The sequence below is a fragment of the Canis lupus genome, chromosome X (assembly GCF_003254725.2).
Source record: "Canis lupus dingo isolate Sandy chromosome X, ASM325472v2, whole genome shotgun sequence".
NCBI lineage: Eukaryota > Metazoa > Chordata > Mammalia > Carnivora > Canidae > Canis > Canis lupus.
In genome coordinates this window covers 22,750,273-22,768,393 of record NC_064281.1, presented here as the reverse complement: position 1 = coordinate 22,768,393, position 18,121 = coordinate 22,750,273, and positions in this window count along the sequence as shown.

Below are 18,121 nucleotides of genomic sequence, written 5' to 3'. Positions count from 1 at the left end.
ATACTTTTTAAATTATGTTAATTTTTTTAAAAATTATGTTTATTATGCTAGAATATAGTCTAAAGTTTCAAAACTGCTCATTAGAAAAAAACATTTCCTTTTTAGACATAAGCCAATCAAGATTTAGTAGTCTTCAAAAACACTTCAATGACTACAATAAGGATGAGTTGATTATCTGTTTGTTCTTTCATGGTAAGCATCTATTTATCCTTGTTAGGGTAAGTACTTCAGTTTCCTTTTGGGGGATGATATCCTTCTTCTCTCTCACAAAGCATTTTTTCACACCACTGGTACTTCCAACATCATAGGGTCCATGTATATCGCCCCCAAAACATAAATGCTTACACCAGAGCTTGGAATTGCTGCGGAACACATTTTTTTTTTTGCTGTGGGCCCCACTCCAAGCGGTAGTCTTTTGTGTCATATAGCAAATGGACTGATAAAGTGTCCCTAGGTGTCGAATATGTTTCCTACAGAACCTGAATAAGTTCCCAGGCATTAGGCTTCCTTTTTCACGGGAGGAAGTCCACAATGTAATGATTTCTCTTTTATTTTGGGGGACGTGTCCCAGCATTGGATCCATAAAAACATTTTTAGATATTGTAATCCCTTGAATCTTCCTTGGATTTGTATCCAATCCTCTGCATTGCACATGTCTTATCAAAGTCTCCACGGTGATAGTCACATCTTGATTATCCTGCCTGATCAACATTATTATATCACTGATGTAATGAATTGATGTGATGTTCTGTGAGATATCCGGGTAGTCTAGAGCTCTTTAGACTTTGTTTTAATAGAGAGAGCAATAGAATTAACATAACCCTGAGGCAAAACTGCTAATGAATTTATTTGTCTGTTCACATGAATTCAAACTGCTACAGATCTGCTTTTCAGATTCAAATACAAAAAAAAAAAAATCTTCCAAATCAATGGTCACATACCACGTACCTGAGGCCATATTAATCTGCTTTAACAATGATATGTCCAGCACAGCAGCTGCAATTGAGGCTACTACTTGTTAAAATATGCAGTAGTCTAGTCATCTCTTGGACCCATCCAGTTTCTGCAGGGTCCACATTGGTCCAGACAGAAATATAACGGACTGCCAACCTTGTAGCCTTTAAATCCTTAAACATAGCACTACTTTTTAGCATCCTCTCCAGATACATTAGTGTTTTTGGTGTGCTCTTTTGGCCAGAGAGAAGAGACAGTTACAGAAGTTTCCATTTGGTTTTTCCCACTATGATAGCACTTACTTCAAAAATTACTTCAAAGTGTGCTAAACTCAAACTAACAAAATATGGACAAATCCCATAAAAAGAAAGCTATAATTATAAATAAATAATTGCATCATGAAGCTTAGAGTATTTAATGGGAAAAATCAGTGTTAAATGCTATAAGTATTTATTTATAATGATTATGTCCTTCTTTTTATGGCATTTATGTGATATATATAGTATAAAGTTTATATATATATATACATATATATAAAATAAAGTTAAATATATATATACAGCTTCCTTTCCAGAACCTGAACTAGAGACTAAGCCCACTTGCTATGACACTGAGTTTACACAAACAATATTGAGCATTTATTCATGTATTTTCTGATTCCACATTTAGACATATAGATGTAGGTTCTTATGTATATTTTTCAAAAATTTCATCTTAAGAGGGTATACTTATTGTGCATATGTTTTTCTCTTATTTGATAATTTCAGAATATTTGGAATAACCTCATGACACTTAGAGGCATTCAATGAAGAGTTTTTGATAGTATGCGTGACTTGAGACAGTTTCAGAATGCCTGGTCTATGCTATCCACCCAAACACTTTTTAATTTATATGGCTTAACAATATTGCAAGCCTGATTTCATTTTAATGCTGCATTAGCTGGGTGAACATGATTTATTGTGACAGAGTGTAAATTCAACTATTGAGTTTTTAACAATAAATAACGGACAGGGTTTGTGATAGGGAACAATAAAACATTATGTTGATAGAGGCAGAATTGAAATGATGACAAAATATAGCAATCTACTATCAGACAACATAATTAAAGTTTAGATGTGGGGTGCCTGAATTCTATTATTTTAAGGTGATTTGGGTATGTGAGTATGTAAGCTAGAAACAGTTATTCTCTACTGGACAGCAGTGAGGTGGTTTCTTCTTCTTTCTTTTTTTTTCAACTAACATCTTCTTTCTTTATTAAAAATTTTTAAATTCAGTTAGCCAACATATAGAACATCATTAGTCTCAGATGTAGAGTTCAGTAATTCATCAGTTACATATAACACCCAGTGCTCATCACATCATGTGCCCTCCTTAATCCCTGTCACCCAGATACCCCATCCCCCCAACCCACTTCCCCTCCAGAAAAACCTTAGTTTCTTTCTCATAGTTAAGAGTCTCTCTTGAAGAAATCAGCCCCTCTCTGATTTCTTCTCATTCCATTTTTCTTTCCCTTTCCCCGTGATTCTCTGCATTGTTTCTTATAGTCCTCATATGAGTGAAACCACTTGATAATTGCATTTCTCTGATTGACTTATTTCGCTCAGCATAATACCCTCCAATTCCACCTTTGTCAATGTAAATAGTAAGATTCCATCCTTTCTGGTGGCCAATATTCCATTGTATATATATATATACCACATCTTCCTTATCCATTCATCCATCAGTGGACATCTTGGCTCTTTCCATAGTTTCGGCTATTGTGAACATTGCTGCTATATACATTGGGGTGCACGCGTCCCTTCAGATCAATACATTTTCTCCTTCGGGTAAATACCTAGTAGTGCAATTGCTGGGTCATATGGTAACTCTATTTTTAGCTTCTTGAGGAAACTCCATACTGTTTTCCAGAGTGGCTGCACCAGCTTGCAGGTCTTTCACCTCTTTGGTTAGATTTATTCCTAGATATCTTACTATTTTGGGTGCAAATATAAGTGGGATTGTTTTCTTAATTTCTTTTTCTACTGCTTCATTATTGGTGTATAGAAATGCAATAGATTTCTACACATTGATTTTATATCCTGCATCTTTACTAAATTCATTTATCAGTTCTAGTGCTTTTTTGATGGAGTCTTTCTGGTATTCTATATATATAATATCATGTCATCTACAAATAGTGAAAGTTTGACTTCTTCTTTGCTGATTTGGATGCCTTTTATTTCTTCTTATTGTCTGATTTCTGTGGCGAGGACTTCTAGAACTATGTTGAATAAAAGTGGAAAGAGTGGACATCCCTGTCTTGTTCCTGATCTTAGAGGAAGGACTCTCAACTTTTCCCCCATTGAGAATGGTGTTTGCTGTGAGTTTTTCATACATGGCCTTTATGATGTTGAAGTATGCGTTCTCTAAACCTTCTTTGTTGAGGATTTTTATCATGAATGGATGCTGTACTTTGTCAAATGCTTTTTCTGTGTCTACTGAAATGATCTACAGTTCTTATCCTTTCTCTTATTGATATGATGTATCACATTGATTGATCTGCAAATATTGAAACACACTTGCATCCTGGGAATAAATCCCACTTAATCATGGTGAATAATTTTTTTATTGTGTTGTTGAGCTTGGTTTCCTCGTATTTTATTGAGGATTTCTGCATCTATGCTTATGAGGGATACTGGCCTGTAGTTCTCTTTTTTTAGTGGTGTCCTTAACCAGTTTTAATATCAGGGTAATGTTAACCTCATAGAATAAATCTGGAAATTTTCCTTCCTTTTCTATTTTTTTTTTTTAGAATAGTTTGAGAATAGTATTCACTTTTCTTTAAATGTTTGGTAGAATTCCTTGGAAAACCATCTGGTCCTAGACTTTTGTTTGTTGAGAGTTTTTTAATAATGATTCAATTTCTTTAGTGGTAATCAGTTTGCTCAAATTTTCTATTTCTTCCTGTTCAGTTTTGGTAGTTTTTATGTTTCTAGGAATTTATCCATTTCTTCTAGGTTATCCAATTTGTTGGCATATAGTTTTTCATAATATTCTCTTATAATTGTTTGCATTTATGTTGTGTTAGTTATTGCTCTCCTCTCATTTGCGATTTTATCTCAGTCCTTTCTCTTTGTGTTTTGGTAAGTTTGGCTAGAGGTTTACCAATATTATTAATTTTTTTCTTCAGAGAACTAGCTCCAGTTTCATTGATCTATTCTATTGTTATTTTTGCTTAGTTTCTCTATCATTTATTTCTCCTCTAATCTTTATCATTTCCCTCCTTCTAGTGGTTTTATTTTTTTAAGATTTTATTTATTTATTCATGAGAAACACACACACACACACAGAGAGAGAGAGAGAGAGAGAGAGAGGCAGAGACATAGGCAGAGGGAGAAGCAGGCTCCATGCAGTGAGCCTGATGTGGGACTCAATCCTGGGACTCCAGGATCATGCCCTGAGCCGAAGGCAGACGATTAACCACTGAGCCACCCAGGTGTCCCACCTTTTAATGGTTTTAAGTTTTATTTGTTGTTCTTTTTCTAGATCCTTTAGGTGTAAAATTAGATTGTTTATTTGAGATTTTTCTTGCTTTCTTGAGATAGGCCTGTACTGCCATAAACTTCCACTTAGAACCACTTTTGCTGCATCCCAAAGGTTTTGGACTCTTGTGTTTTCACTTTCATTCGTTTCCATGTACTTTTTAAGTTCCTCTTTTATTTCCTAGTTGACCCATTCATTATTTGGTACATGTTATTTAAGCTGCATGTATTTGTGGTCTTTCCAAATTTTTTTCTTGTGGTTGACTTCTAGTTTCATAGCATTGTGGTCAGAAAAGATGCATGATTTGACTTTGATCTTGAATTTGTTGAAGCTGGTTTTGTGGGGTAATGTGTGATCTGTTCTGGAGAATGTTCTGTGTGTTGTTTTGTGATGGAATGTTCTGAATATATCTGTTAAATCCATCTACTCCAGGGCTTCATTCAAAGCCTTTGTTTCCTTGTTGATTTTCTGTTTAGATAACCTATCCATTGATGTAAGTGGGGTGTTAAAGTTATATAACCTTTTCCACATATGGTAGTCTTTATTAAATTTACAGTTGTTTAAGTTTGAACCCATTTTTTTTTCCCTTCATCCTTTCATTTAAGTCAGTTATGTCTTCTGCTTTTGAAAATAGTGACTTTATGAATAGGAGGTCCTAGAGTGACTCACAGTTCACTACCCCCTATTCACCAGAACCTGGCACTTAAGGAGAATATCCTATATGTGTTACTTACATCATACTGTTATATCTGTGTCACTTTTCCTTACCTGCACTGACTCTCTGCCTGTTATGGGCTGTGCTTGCTTTCTGTGGTGTTAGTGTTAGACCCATGGCAAGCCAGCTCTGAGGGGATGTGTCCACTGGAGAATTTGAGAGTGGAGTGGCAGTGTTAGCAAAATCTGCATTGGGCCACTAATCCTCTGCCAGATCCACAGAAGCACTATGGAGGCTGGGAGCTGCATGTAGGGTGGCTGGGCTCAGTGCACTACTGTGGCCGAGAGCGCACATCTGGGCAAGGTGTGGTGGCAGCTGTGCATCCAGGGGCTGGGTGGCATATAGATATTATAAAAGATCAGGGTATTAAGAACAAACTTGTCTTACACTGAAACCACAGGCATGTTCCCTTGGATTGGTCCTAGGGATTGGACTCTTTGGAGCTCATTGGGGCCACAAGTGGGAACTTGAGAAAGCAGAGAATAACCCATGTGGAAACCATCCAAAAAAGGCTCTGTGCTACAATGTAAGAAAACTATCCTGGAGACCCACAGCACACAAGCTCCCACATTATTCATTCTTACCATCCCACTCTTGAAAGGGGAAGCTATTGTAAAACTGGCGTTCATCAGACTTGGAATATTATGTTTCATAGGACACAACCAGTATGTAAAAGATATTGGGTTACTGATAAAGGACAATGTTTGGTCCTAGATGACAAATTTTAGTCTATGGAGGCCACTAAATTAAAAAAGCTTCTGTGAATACCTCATGAAATTGAAAACTAGTTATTTTTCCTCTTTAAGTCATATGTAATCTCTTTATGCATTATATATATATTTTTTAATATAATTTTATATACTGCGCTAGTATTTTGCTATAATGTTGTCTATTATACTAGTATTTTCAGATTTGAGGATACAGATTCCTGCAGACTTTGAAAACATTGAGGCATATCCCTCTTTACAGGAACATCCTCACTAAAGCCAGAATTTGTCACTTAAATGCATCTTTGAACAGCTGTCAACATAGTAAAAGTGCTGCCCTCATCTATTAGGATCAGAAAAAGTATTACAGTAAGACATTTGCCATGGGGCATTAGGAAGGGTTTCTAAGGGAGTGGGTTCTTACAGGCAGGTTTTACAATGAAGACTTACTGAATAATTTTGTACTTCATTCCAAACAAGAGAGACAAACCTGAATTCTAATCATTGGTGGAGCTAATCAAGAATGAAGAATAGAAGATACTGGAGTGGTAGTGCTCTGACAAGCAAACACTGAATTGATAAGGGAAACTTAGGTACAGAGAATGTTACACATGTATCTCAAACTCTTGAAACTGGATAGGGTCCCAGGGGGCTGGGGTTAGTGCATTTTCCAACACTGTTATTGATCTCTTAGATTTGGTAAAATTAACACTGATGGATACAGACTGACTTAATTTGGCATCCTCTTCCGCGTTCCTAGAGGGAAATTCTCTGCCTAATAGATGAGGAAAAGTAAAAATGACCTTGATCTAAACAAAGTGAGAAAGAGATAGTATGCTTTTTTTTTTTGAAGAGATACAGAAGCATTATTTGCCCTAAAATTTTACTGCATTATTATGGTGTGGAAGATAGTCTTTAGGAAGTTCACAGATAAAAACTGTACACTATTTCCAATTCCCAGTGATATATTTTTCCAAGTTCAAATGTTTTGTGTGTGACTTTCTTCTCTAGATTTCAGTAAAATATCTCCTATCCTAGTACATCATTTCTCTAGTGATTGTTATTTTTTGGCAAACTGTTCCTACTTAAGCAATGATAGTGAAATTAAATTTAAAAATTTTCTCTCGGAAATGTCAAAATACATCCCTTTTATTTGTTTTCATGCACTTTAACTCTAGAAAACTTCTCAGATGCTGAAGAGGTCCATTTATTCATATCTACTCAAAATCTAATTACAGTGCTTTGGTTTTCTGATTCCCCAAATTACAGTATATTAAAAACATCAAATTAGAGAATGATGGAAGTTTCAGCAATAGGAACACATGTATAAAAATATGGCAGTTGGCAATATTAAATCTGGGATGGAGAACATAAATATATATATTTTTTTAAATAATAAATTTATTTTTTATTGGTGTTCAATTTACCAACATACAGAATAACACCCAGTGCTCATCCCGTCAAGTGCCCCCCTCAGTGCCCGTCACCCATTCACCCCCACCCCCCGCCCTCCTCCCCTTCCACCACCCCTAGTTCGTTTCCCAGGGTTAAGAGTCTTTACGTTCTGTCTCCCTTTCTGATATTTCCCACACACTTCTTCTCCCTTCCCTTATATTCCCTTTCACTATTATTTATATTCCCCAAATGAATGAGACCATATAATGTTTGTCCTTCTCCAACTAACTTACTTCACTCAGCATAATACCCTCCAGTTCCATCCACGTTGAAGCAAATGGTGGGTATTTGTCATTTCTAATGGCTGAGGAATATTCCATTGTATACATAGACCACATCTTCTTTATCCATTCATCTTTTGATGGACACCGAGGCTCCTTCCACAGTTTGGCTATTGTGGACATTGCTGCTATATTTTAAAAGTGATTATGATATATAAACCAGAAGTGAAGTTATTGGCTCATGGAGTAATTTTATTTTTAATTTTTTGAGGCATCTCTAAACTGTTTTTCATAGTGGTTGTACCAATTACATTCCCACCAAAAACATGCTTAAATTCACTCTTCTTCACTTGCAAAATTTGTTATCTCTTATGTTTTTGATTATAGCCATTCTAATAGGTGTGAGGTGATATTCAATGTGGTTTTGATTTGCATTTCCCTGTTGATTAGTGACATCAAGTGCCTTCTCATATATCTGTTGGCCATTTTAATATCTTCTTTGGGAAAAAATGAATATCTTCTTTGGAGATATGTTTATTCAGGGCCTCTGCCCATTTTTAGTTGTATTATTTAGGGCTTTTTGCTTTTGAGTTGTTCATCGCAGCATTATTCATAATAATCAGGACATGGAAACAACCTAAATGCCCATTGACAGAGGAATGGACAAACAAATTGTGGTATATAATGGAAAATTATTCAGCCATAAGAAGAAGGAAATCATGCCATTTGTATTAATGTGGATGGACCTTGAGAGTATTATGCTAAGTAAAACAAGTCAGACAAAGAAAGATAAATATTATATGATATCACTTATATGTGGAAACTAAAAAAAGCAAAACAAAACAAACAAAAAACCAAACTCATGAAAACAGAGAACAGACTGGTGATTGCCAGAGGCAGAAAACAGAATGACATAACTAGGTTAAGGTAGTCAAAAGGTACAAACTTCTAGTTATAGGATAAATAAGTTCTGGGAAGTAGCGTACAACATTATGACTATAGTTAACACTGCTATATAGCATATTTGAAAGCTGCTAGAGAGGAGATCTTAAAAGTTATCATCATAGGTAAAAAATGTGTAACTATATGCGGTGATGAGTATTAACTGAAGTCATTGTGGTAATAATTTGTAATATCTATATATATCATATCATTTTCTGATATCCCTTAAACTTATACAATGTTATATGTCAATTATAACTCAATAAAATTGGAAGAAGAGATTAAGAACTAGAAAATCATAGTAATGTAAAATCAATACAGCTGATGGTGTTTTAAATTATCACAAAATACTCTTGCTTGCTATGCTGTTTATGAAGGCAAAGAGAAGAATTAAACATTTCAGAGCAGCTTATATCAGAATAGTGAACAAATAATGTGGGGTTGGTTTTTATATTTTTGATAAAAGTAAACTTAAATAATTCTAAAAATACAGTGTTGTGTGGCCTGAATTACTGCATGATACCAGAAGTAGTAAAGTATTAATTATTGTCAAGTAATTTTTTCACTAATCATTTCCTGTATGTGATACAGAATTTCCTATGAAATTTGTTCTGTTATTTTTCTAGAACAGAGTTTCAGTGGTCTCAGTAGTTGTCATTATTTTTCACAGTCTTCTAAGATGGGCTGAGTCTCTTGAACAAGATCTATGATTATTTAACAGAGAATTATTTAATCTCCAACTGGGCTTCATAGCATTTTCACTTTGAATACTAACCTACCATGACAGAGGCAAGATCCAGCACTCTTGCTGCATGCGAACCATGATGTTTAACGCAGTGGATGTCTTCCTCTGCATGTATTTTCACAAATAATCATGATTTTCTTTGCTACACAGAATTTAATTTTCTTTTGAAGTCATATTCCAGTATTTCTTTCACTGCATTATTTTTGGTAATTTTTCTCAAGCCTTATTTCTTTAACTGCATTACTTTTTGGTTTCTGTCCCCTCTTCTTTCAGTTGTATTAACCACCACTTAAATACTTTAGTAACTATATCAAGATAATGGATATAATATGAAATACAATTTAGAAAAATATATTAGAATTTGAAGAAATAATTCAACTCTTAAATTAATGTGACTAAGAATTTCTTTGTTTTTAAAGGAAAAAAATTGCTTATATGTTGTATGTTACAAATAATGATTTAATTTAAGCCTTGTTCATTTTTACCGTTAGTAAATATATATATTTTTTCTAACAAGAGTGTTAACGTATTTTTGAAGAAATTCTAATTTACTTTTTATTATTTAGATTTCAAGTAAAAGACTATTTTGATCTCAAACAATTTTTCTCAGAAAAAATGTTTTCAAAGTTATTTATCTAACATAAAGCAAGTTAATTAGATCATGTTACTCAAATGTTTTATTTGTGTGTTTTACAAACTGAGCATGAAGGCCTTGATATTATATTGTAATAAAATAAAATAGAAAAAAAAACATTAGTGCTGATAAATGATACCATCTGGTAAACGTTGTTTCACTTTTTTAGTTAAATTTCCTTTGAATACACATAATGGGAAATAACTCCAGTTAACTTAAGCAATAATGTGTCTTTATAGGATGGATACTGGGATTTATTAAAATTTAAAGGGAGCCAGCACCTAAGAGAAGACCAGAACCAGGAATTTAAAAAGTTAAAGGCAGATAGTTGACCCTCTTCCATTCCATTCTTCCTGCTTCTCTATCTGCTTCATACTTGCTATGTTGAACATTTTTCTCTGTGACTTTTTGCAAATAAGACAGAAGTAAGTTCCTTCTTTAAGATTTGTGAGTCTCTCCATTCCAGCATCTGCAGAACCTAACTTCATGGCAATTTCACATTCCTAGGAGAGAGAATCTGATTAACTCAGCTCAGACCTGGTGTCCAACACTGGTCCAATCAATAGTGCATAGAATGACATCTTCTGCTGTTACTGTGGTTTCAGCTGTCCACACTACTAGATATGGTGGCTGGGGCAATACTTCATTGATAAAGGGGATCCTCTTAAACTTAGCTGACATCTCCAAAGTTATTACCACACCTGTATTGTAACAGTTGTTAATCAGAGGAGGTAATGATACTGAATATTCAAAAGATATTGTGCGAACTATGTGCAAAGCTTCCCACCCATTATCTCACATTTTCTTCACAAAGTCCTTATTTTTATCTATGAAGAAACTAAAAATTAATAGTGGCTAAATATTATGCTCAAACTCTCAAAAGGGTGTGAAAAACTACCACAAAATTATAGGATATAAATTTCTTTAATGGATAAAAAACAGATGCTTATATAAAGCAGAGAACAGTACGTGACCTCAGGGAGAATTTTACCTCCCAGATCTCCCAAAGCTCTTGATAAAGAGGTACAGCTGTGGGAGATACCACTGGAATTACCATTGTCATTTTCATAGCAGTTTTATTTATTTTTTATTTTTAAAAGATTTTATTTATTCATGAGAGACACAGAGAGAGAGAGAGAGAGAGAGAGAGAGAGAGAGAGGCAGAGACATAGGCAGAGAGAGAAGCAGGCTCCATGCAGGGATCCCGATGTGGGACTCGATCCCGGGACTCCAGGATCATGCCCTGGGCTGAAGGCAGGAGCTCAACCCCTGAGCCACCCAGGTGTCCCCTCATAGCAGTTTTAGATCCTCTACATTCTTTTACGACAATGGACTATTCTGCAAATTCTAGCTGCATGCCAGTCTATTCACCAGCCAGAAAATAATTCATATGAAACAACCTAAGTGAATTCTCATGTGAACGGTGCAAGCTTAGGTGAAATAAGAACCAGTTTCCTATGTGTGTCTCCCAGCAGGCCCCTCAAATGCTTATGATCCACCATCAAGATTTCCATTTTCAGGTCACCGGCTTCTTTGCCAAATGACTGTAGCTTTTAGTGCTAAAGCTTAATACATATGTCTAATACTTTTAAATAAAATTTATATGACCACTCTTTAAGAAAGGATCTGTACTCTTAAAACTACAGAACACTTATCAAAGAAATTGAAGAAGACACAAAGAAATGGAAAAACATTCCATGCTCATGGATTGGAAGAATAAATGTTGTTAAAATGTCTATGTTACCCAGGGTAATCTATACATTCAATGCAATCCCTATCAAAATACCATCAACACTTTTCACAGAGCTGGAACAAATAATCCTAAAATTTGTATGGAATCATAAAAGATCCCAAATAGCCAGAAGAATGCTGAAAAAGAAATCAAAGCTGGAGACATCACAATTCTGGACTTCAAGTTATATTACAAAACAGTATGGCATTGGCACAAAAATAGATACATAGATAAACAGAATAGAAAACCCAGAAATGAACCCACAATTATATGGTCAATTAATCTTCAACAAAGCAGAAAAGAATATCCAATGGGGAAAGGATAGTCTCTTCAACAAATGGTGTTGGGAAAATTGGACAGCAAATGCAAAGTAAAGAAACTGGACAACTTTCTTATCTCATACACAAAAAAATTCAAAATGGATGAAAGACCTAAATATGAAAAATCCTAGAAGAGAACACAAGTAGTAATTCTATGACATTGGCTATAGTAACATTTTTCTAAATATGTCTCTTGAGGCAAGGGAAACAAAAGCAAAATTAAATTATTAGGACTATAGCAAAATAAAAAGCTTCTGCACAGTGAAGGAAACAATCAACAAGACTAAAAACCAACCTCATGAATGGGAGAAGATGCTTGTAAATTGACCTATCTGATAAAGGGTTAGTATCCAAAATATATAAAGAACTGATATAGCCTTAAAAAAACAAATAATACAATTAAAATTGTCAAAAATTATGAATAGGCATTTCTCCAAAGCCATCCAGGTGACCAAGAGACGCATGAAAAGATGTTCATCATCACTTACCAAAAGGGAAATGCAAATGAAAACTACAATGAGCTATCATCTCACACCTGTCAGAATGGCTAAAATCTACAACATAGGAAATAACAGGTGTTGATGAGGATATGGAGAAAAGGAACCCTAAATGAACTATTGGTAGGAATGCAAATTGGTGCAGCCACTGTGGAAAACTAATGGAGGTTCCTCAAGAAGTTAAAAATAGAACTACCCCAAGATCCAGTAATTGCACAACTAAGTATTTACCCAAAGAATACAAGAACACTAATTTAAAGGGATACATGCATCCCTATGGTCTTTTTAAAAAAGATTTATTTATTTATTTGAGAGAAGGGGAGAGACAGCAAGCACGAGTGGGAGGGGCAGAGGGAAAAGGAGAAAGAATCTTAAGTGAACTCCATGCTGAGTGCAGAGCTCAAGGAGGGGCTCAATCTCAGGACCCTGAGATCATGACCTGAGATGAAACCAAGAATTGGATGTTTAACTGACTGGACCACCCAGGCACCCCCCAATTCACCCCTATGTTTATAATAGCATTATTTACAATTGCCAAGATATGAAAGCAGCACCAATTGATGAATGGGTAAAGAAGATGTGAGATATAGATAGATAGATGATAGATAGATAGATATAGATATATATCTAATTCAGCTATAAAAATAATGAAATCTTGCAGTTTGCAAAAGCATGAATGGAGCTGGAGACTATAATGCTAGACAAAATAAGTCAATCAGAGAAAGACAAATACTATATGATTTCCCCATATGTGGAATTTAAGAAACAAAACAAACAAGCAAAGGCAAAAAGGGAGAGACAAATCAAGAAACAGACTCTTAATTATAGAGAGCACATTGATGGTTACCAGAGGGAGGTGAGTGGAGGGATGGGTTAAGTAGGTGATGAGGATTAAGGAGTACACTTGTCGTGGTGAGCACCCGGTGATGTGTGGAATTGTTGAATCACTATATTGTATACCTGAAACTGATATTATAGTGTAAAAAAAAAAAGTTATGTTTACCCAAAAAGAGAATGAATACTGTGGTCTGGGCTTATTTTAATTATTTTAATATCTTTATGTGCAATAAGTTTTGCATATTATGTACAAAATCCCAGATGAGAGCCCCCCAAATATAACTCATATATAAACAGATTTGGCCTCACAGCCATTTGACTCTAGCTACCTTGACCTAGTATGTATCTATACTCTAAATTTTCTTAAAAGAAGTAGTGTAGGAGTTTCCCATAATGCTTCACAAATAAAATTTCCTACAAATACTGGTTAAACAATTTTTCCTCTCCTTAAATTTCCACTCATTGCAATTGTCAAGACAAATGAACAGAACTTGTTTACCCTAGAATCTACTCTTCAACATTCTCAACTGAATTTGTTCACCATCATACTGATTTTTATTTATTTCTCCAACATCCACTATCTCATAGAAACATATCTAGATTTTCTACCTCTGCTCACCAAGCATGTTGTAATGAATATTTATTGATGAAAGGATAGGCCCCTGTGCTCACTTTGACATTCTCTTATAATTAATATTCATGGAAAAACTGGTGAATAGGATTCTCCACTTTGTTATATCACTTGGAGACAAAGGTTTTTGTTAAGTGATTTTTCTTGTGATTTTCAAATTATAACATACATTGTTGTTGTTGTTGTTTTAAGATTTAGTCATTCATTTGAGATAGGGTGTGAGTAGGGGGAGGGAAAGAAGGAGAGGTGAAGAATCTCAAGCAGACTCTCAACTGAGGGGGGCTCAATCTCATGACCCTGAGATCATGACCTGAGCCAAAATCAAGAGTGGATCGCTCAACCAATTGAGCCACCCAGACACCCCCATATCAAGCATTCTTAACTAATTCATTTACAAGTTATTTATAGAATTTCTGCAACCTACATACCTCAATGCTAGGCACCAAGGAAGATAGATGTAATAAAATGAAAGAGGAGTGGTCTGCGTCTGTCAGGAACATATTGCTGAGATCAAGAAACAATGCTAAGTGTCTTGAGTAAGGGTAATTGAAATGGGCCATTCGGGGTATGAACGTGACATAAAATCAGGAAAAGTTCTACTACTATAGTATGCATTTGTAAAGTTTTCTACTTGTCTAGCACCTTAATGCCCTAGCCAGTGCAAATAATTATTATGCATTGAATTTCATTTTCAAATGTAGAATAGAGAAACAGTCCACTATGCATGGCAATTAAAGATACAAAACAAAGTCATGCTTTTGCTACCTTAAGAAAAGATCAGACCCCCTAAACCAGTATCTTCACAGTTGATGTGATTACAAGACAATGAAAAGCTGAGGGTAGAACTTTTTTCCTCTGTATGAAAGTGAAGAAGAGTATGTTTGAACCTCTGCTGGAAGGGTTCAGTAAAACTATTATTGCTGTCACACACAAGATATCAGAGAGTATAAAACATCACTGTGTATAGTTCTTCAAAAATTTCTGTAGCTTTGTGGAAAGTTGTGAATGCCAATAAACAGCTGCTTACCTGTTTTTATGTTATCCTATGAAAAAGGTTTTAAGGTAGATCTCCCAATGTGACAACAAATCTAACAAATAAATTGCAAATGGTCACAGAGTGCCTTTAAATTCCTGTAGCCTTTAAAGCTATCTTACCCTCTAAGCCTGTAGCTGATAACAGCATGCATTTCATATCCACTTGCAAAAATTAAAACATGTACCTATGTCTATCAGTGTTGATTGATATGTAGTTCAAATAGTTGTGTCCTAGAATACTGTACTTCAGAAATATGCTTTACACATGTTTTATGTCTGTGATATTGGTTCTTGTTTAATGGTTTCTGCTTCTAACTATGTACAAACTTCTTGGCTCAATCTCCACTAAATGATATATGACTGGTATCCTTTTGCTTGAATTAAAGCCTCCAAATCTATTATGTGTGATTTTATATCATTTTGAACTTTATAATGCAGGCTATGAATAATTCACTTTGTTGAATAAAAAGTATCCAAAGGTGAATAAGTGAATAACTAGAATGATACATTTTAAATATGGTCCCTGAGCACTTCAAATTCCTAAGCTGTTTTGCAAGCCAAAAATAAAGTGTAAAATGGTAATCTAAAGTTTGGAAGGTTGTCATCCAGATTTCGAAAATAAGCACAGAAGTTTTAAAGCAAAGTAGTTAATCAGGAAGTAAACACTCCAATGGAATATGTACAAAATAATAAATGTGAGTAAATAAATATGTTAAAAATCACTAATGATAACATAAAAATTAAAACAAAAAGATTGTATTTCCCATAAAACAAGGAAGAAGGACTGCTGCCTTGGGCCCTACAGAGTCGTAAACCTCACAAAACAAAAATTACTTAAGGACACCTAAGTGTCTCTGTCAGCTGCAATTTTGTTATCACAAAAAATACCTTATAAAATGGAATTATGTTTTCAAAAATGAACATAAAGTTTTAACTGTTTTAAGTAATTTTGAGTTTTGTTAAATATTAAGTATGCATCTTTGAATTCAATGGAAAGTTTTGAATATATTAAGAGAAATATATTTTTAAATTATAAGAAAATAATTTTAATTTTTAAAAAATACATTGGGGTACCTGGGTGGCTCAGTGGTTGAGCGTCTGCCTTCAGCTCAGGGTGTGATCCAAGGGTCCCGGGATCACGTCCCACATCGGGCTCTCTGCATGAAGCCTGCTTCTTCCTCTGCCTCTCTCTGTGTCTTTCATGAATAAATAGATAAAATCATTTTATTTACATTTCCTAGCATTCATGTTTTTAGTGAAATTATTTCAAATTATGTACACTTTGAATGCAATTACTTTTTTAAAAAAGATTTTATCTATTTATTCATGACAGAAAAAGAGAGGCACAGAGACACAGGCAGAGGGAGAAAGAAGCAGGCTCCACACAAGGAGCCTGATGTGGGACTCTATCCCAGGAATCCAGGATCTCGCCCTTAGCCAAAGGCAGACGCTCAACAGCTGAGCCACCCAGGCATCCCTGTAATTACATTGTTAATCCTTTTAGGTCATTTCATATAACACAAATTATGTGAAAATTCAGCTATACTAACACAAGTTATAATTTTTCCTGATATAAAGACAATAACACATTTTTAATGGATGGGTATATAAATAATTTATGAATTATTATGTCTTTATTACTCAGATAAACATCACTTAACCATAACATGTAATAGTAATGATCAATTTGTTTTATTCTTGCTATTTTGTGACTTTTAGTCATAGAAAATGTAGAGCTTAACACAGATTTTTGTTTTGTATATTTTCAAAGTCAAGAAATTAGCACAGTTTAACAATTCTTTTAGCTTGAATGTTAACTTTAATACATTAAGACCTATCACAGTAGCCTTTTATTTATATTCTTGCCCAGGGCCTCACAAATGATAGGAGCTGGGCTACAGGAAGATTATATGCCTGTTTCTGGAAAATGGCAAGATTATACCATACTTTTGAAAGAATCTGATAGTATCTTCTTATCTGGCAATCTGGGAATATATAATTGCATTTAAAAAATAATATGAAGACAATTTTTCAAAAGAGTTAAAAAACTGGAAGGACAGACATATGACAAAATGTTTATGATTATACTGTCAATTTTTACTCATGAAATCACTACCATCCTAAATTTTCTGTATATTCTCATTATTTTCCACATTTTCTGAATATTCAACAGTAGTCATAAAGAATTTTATTAATAAATGAGAATATAATTTAAACTGGCCTCTATTATATTACCAATATTTACATAAATTTAAGTATTTCTGTTTCCATAACCCTAAGATTCTCTAAGTCAGTTACTTAAGTAATGCATTTCCTTAAGCAAGATAGTTAACACAAAAACAGTATTTTAAACTGTAATATCTAAAATCTTATGTTCTCCTTCCATTCATATTAACTGATCATAAAGAGTATTTGAACAACTTGAATGGAGAAACATCCTTAAACTTATGTTTTCCTTTTCTCCTTTCCTCTCCTCTCCTCTGCTCTCCTTTCCTGTCTCTTCGATGTCTTCCAGGACGTCTTCAACAAATTGGTCACAACCCCTTTTTTGACTTCCCTAGGATACAGTTATGTGTCAGGTCTTGGTGACAACAGGACTCTGATAAAATAAAGGCACATGGAGAAGAGATGGTTAACGATGATTTAGTCAGTTTTATTTCTGTGATATCTAGAATCACATTAGATGTTCCAAATATATTTTCAAAGATGTTTCTTCAGCTTTAAGATTAGAAAATGTAAAGTTCAAGTTTCTCAGAAGCTTTTGTTTGTAACTAAAGAGCTTTCAACATCACTCATAACAAAAGATCAACATACGTTAGCAACGATACAGAAGTGAACTGAAAATTTTTCGTGCCTGTCTAATCACAGGTCTTTGTGATAAAATATTTTGATATTTTTGCCCATGCCCTTCTTGGCTTATATCTGCACATAACTAAAAATAAATTGTTAAAAGTAAGAAGTAATATAACCGGTTATCTAATGATGATAGTGATGATGATGCCCATACTGACATTTAATATGCTAGTATGGAGGAGGAAATCTGAGGTGGTGTGGTAACAGTTGTACATGTGTTTCTATGGGATGACTGACCATTAGTAACCAGGAGCCCAATTAAGGCAGATTGGCACAGAATATATGAGTAAGAAGTGAGTGTTTAGTTGGACATGAACTATTAGA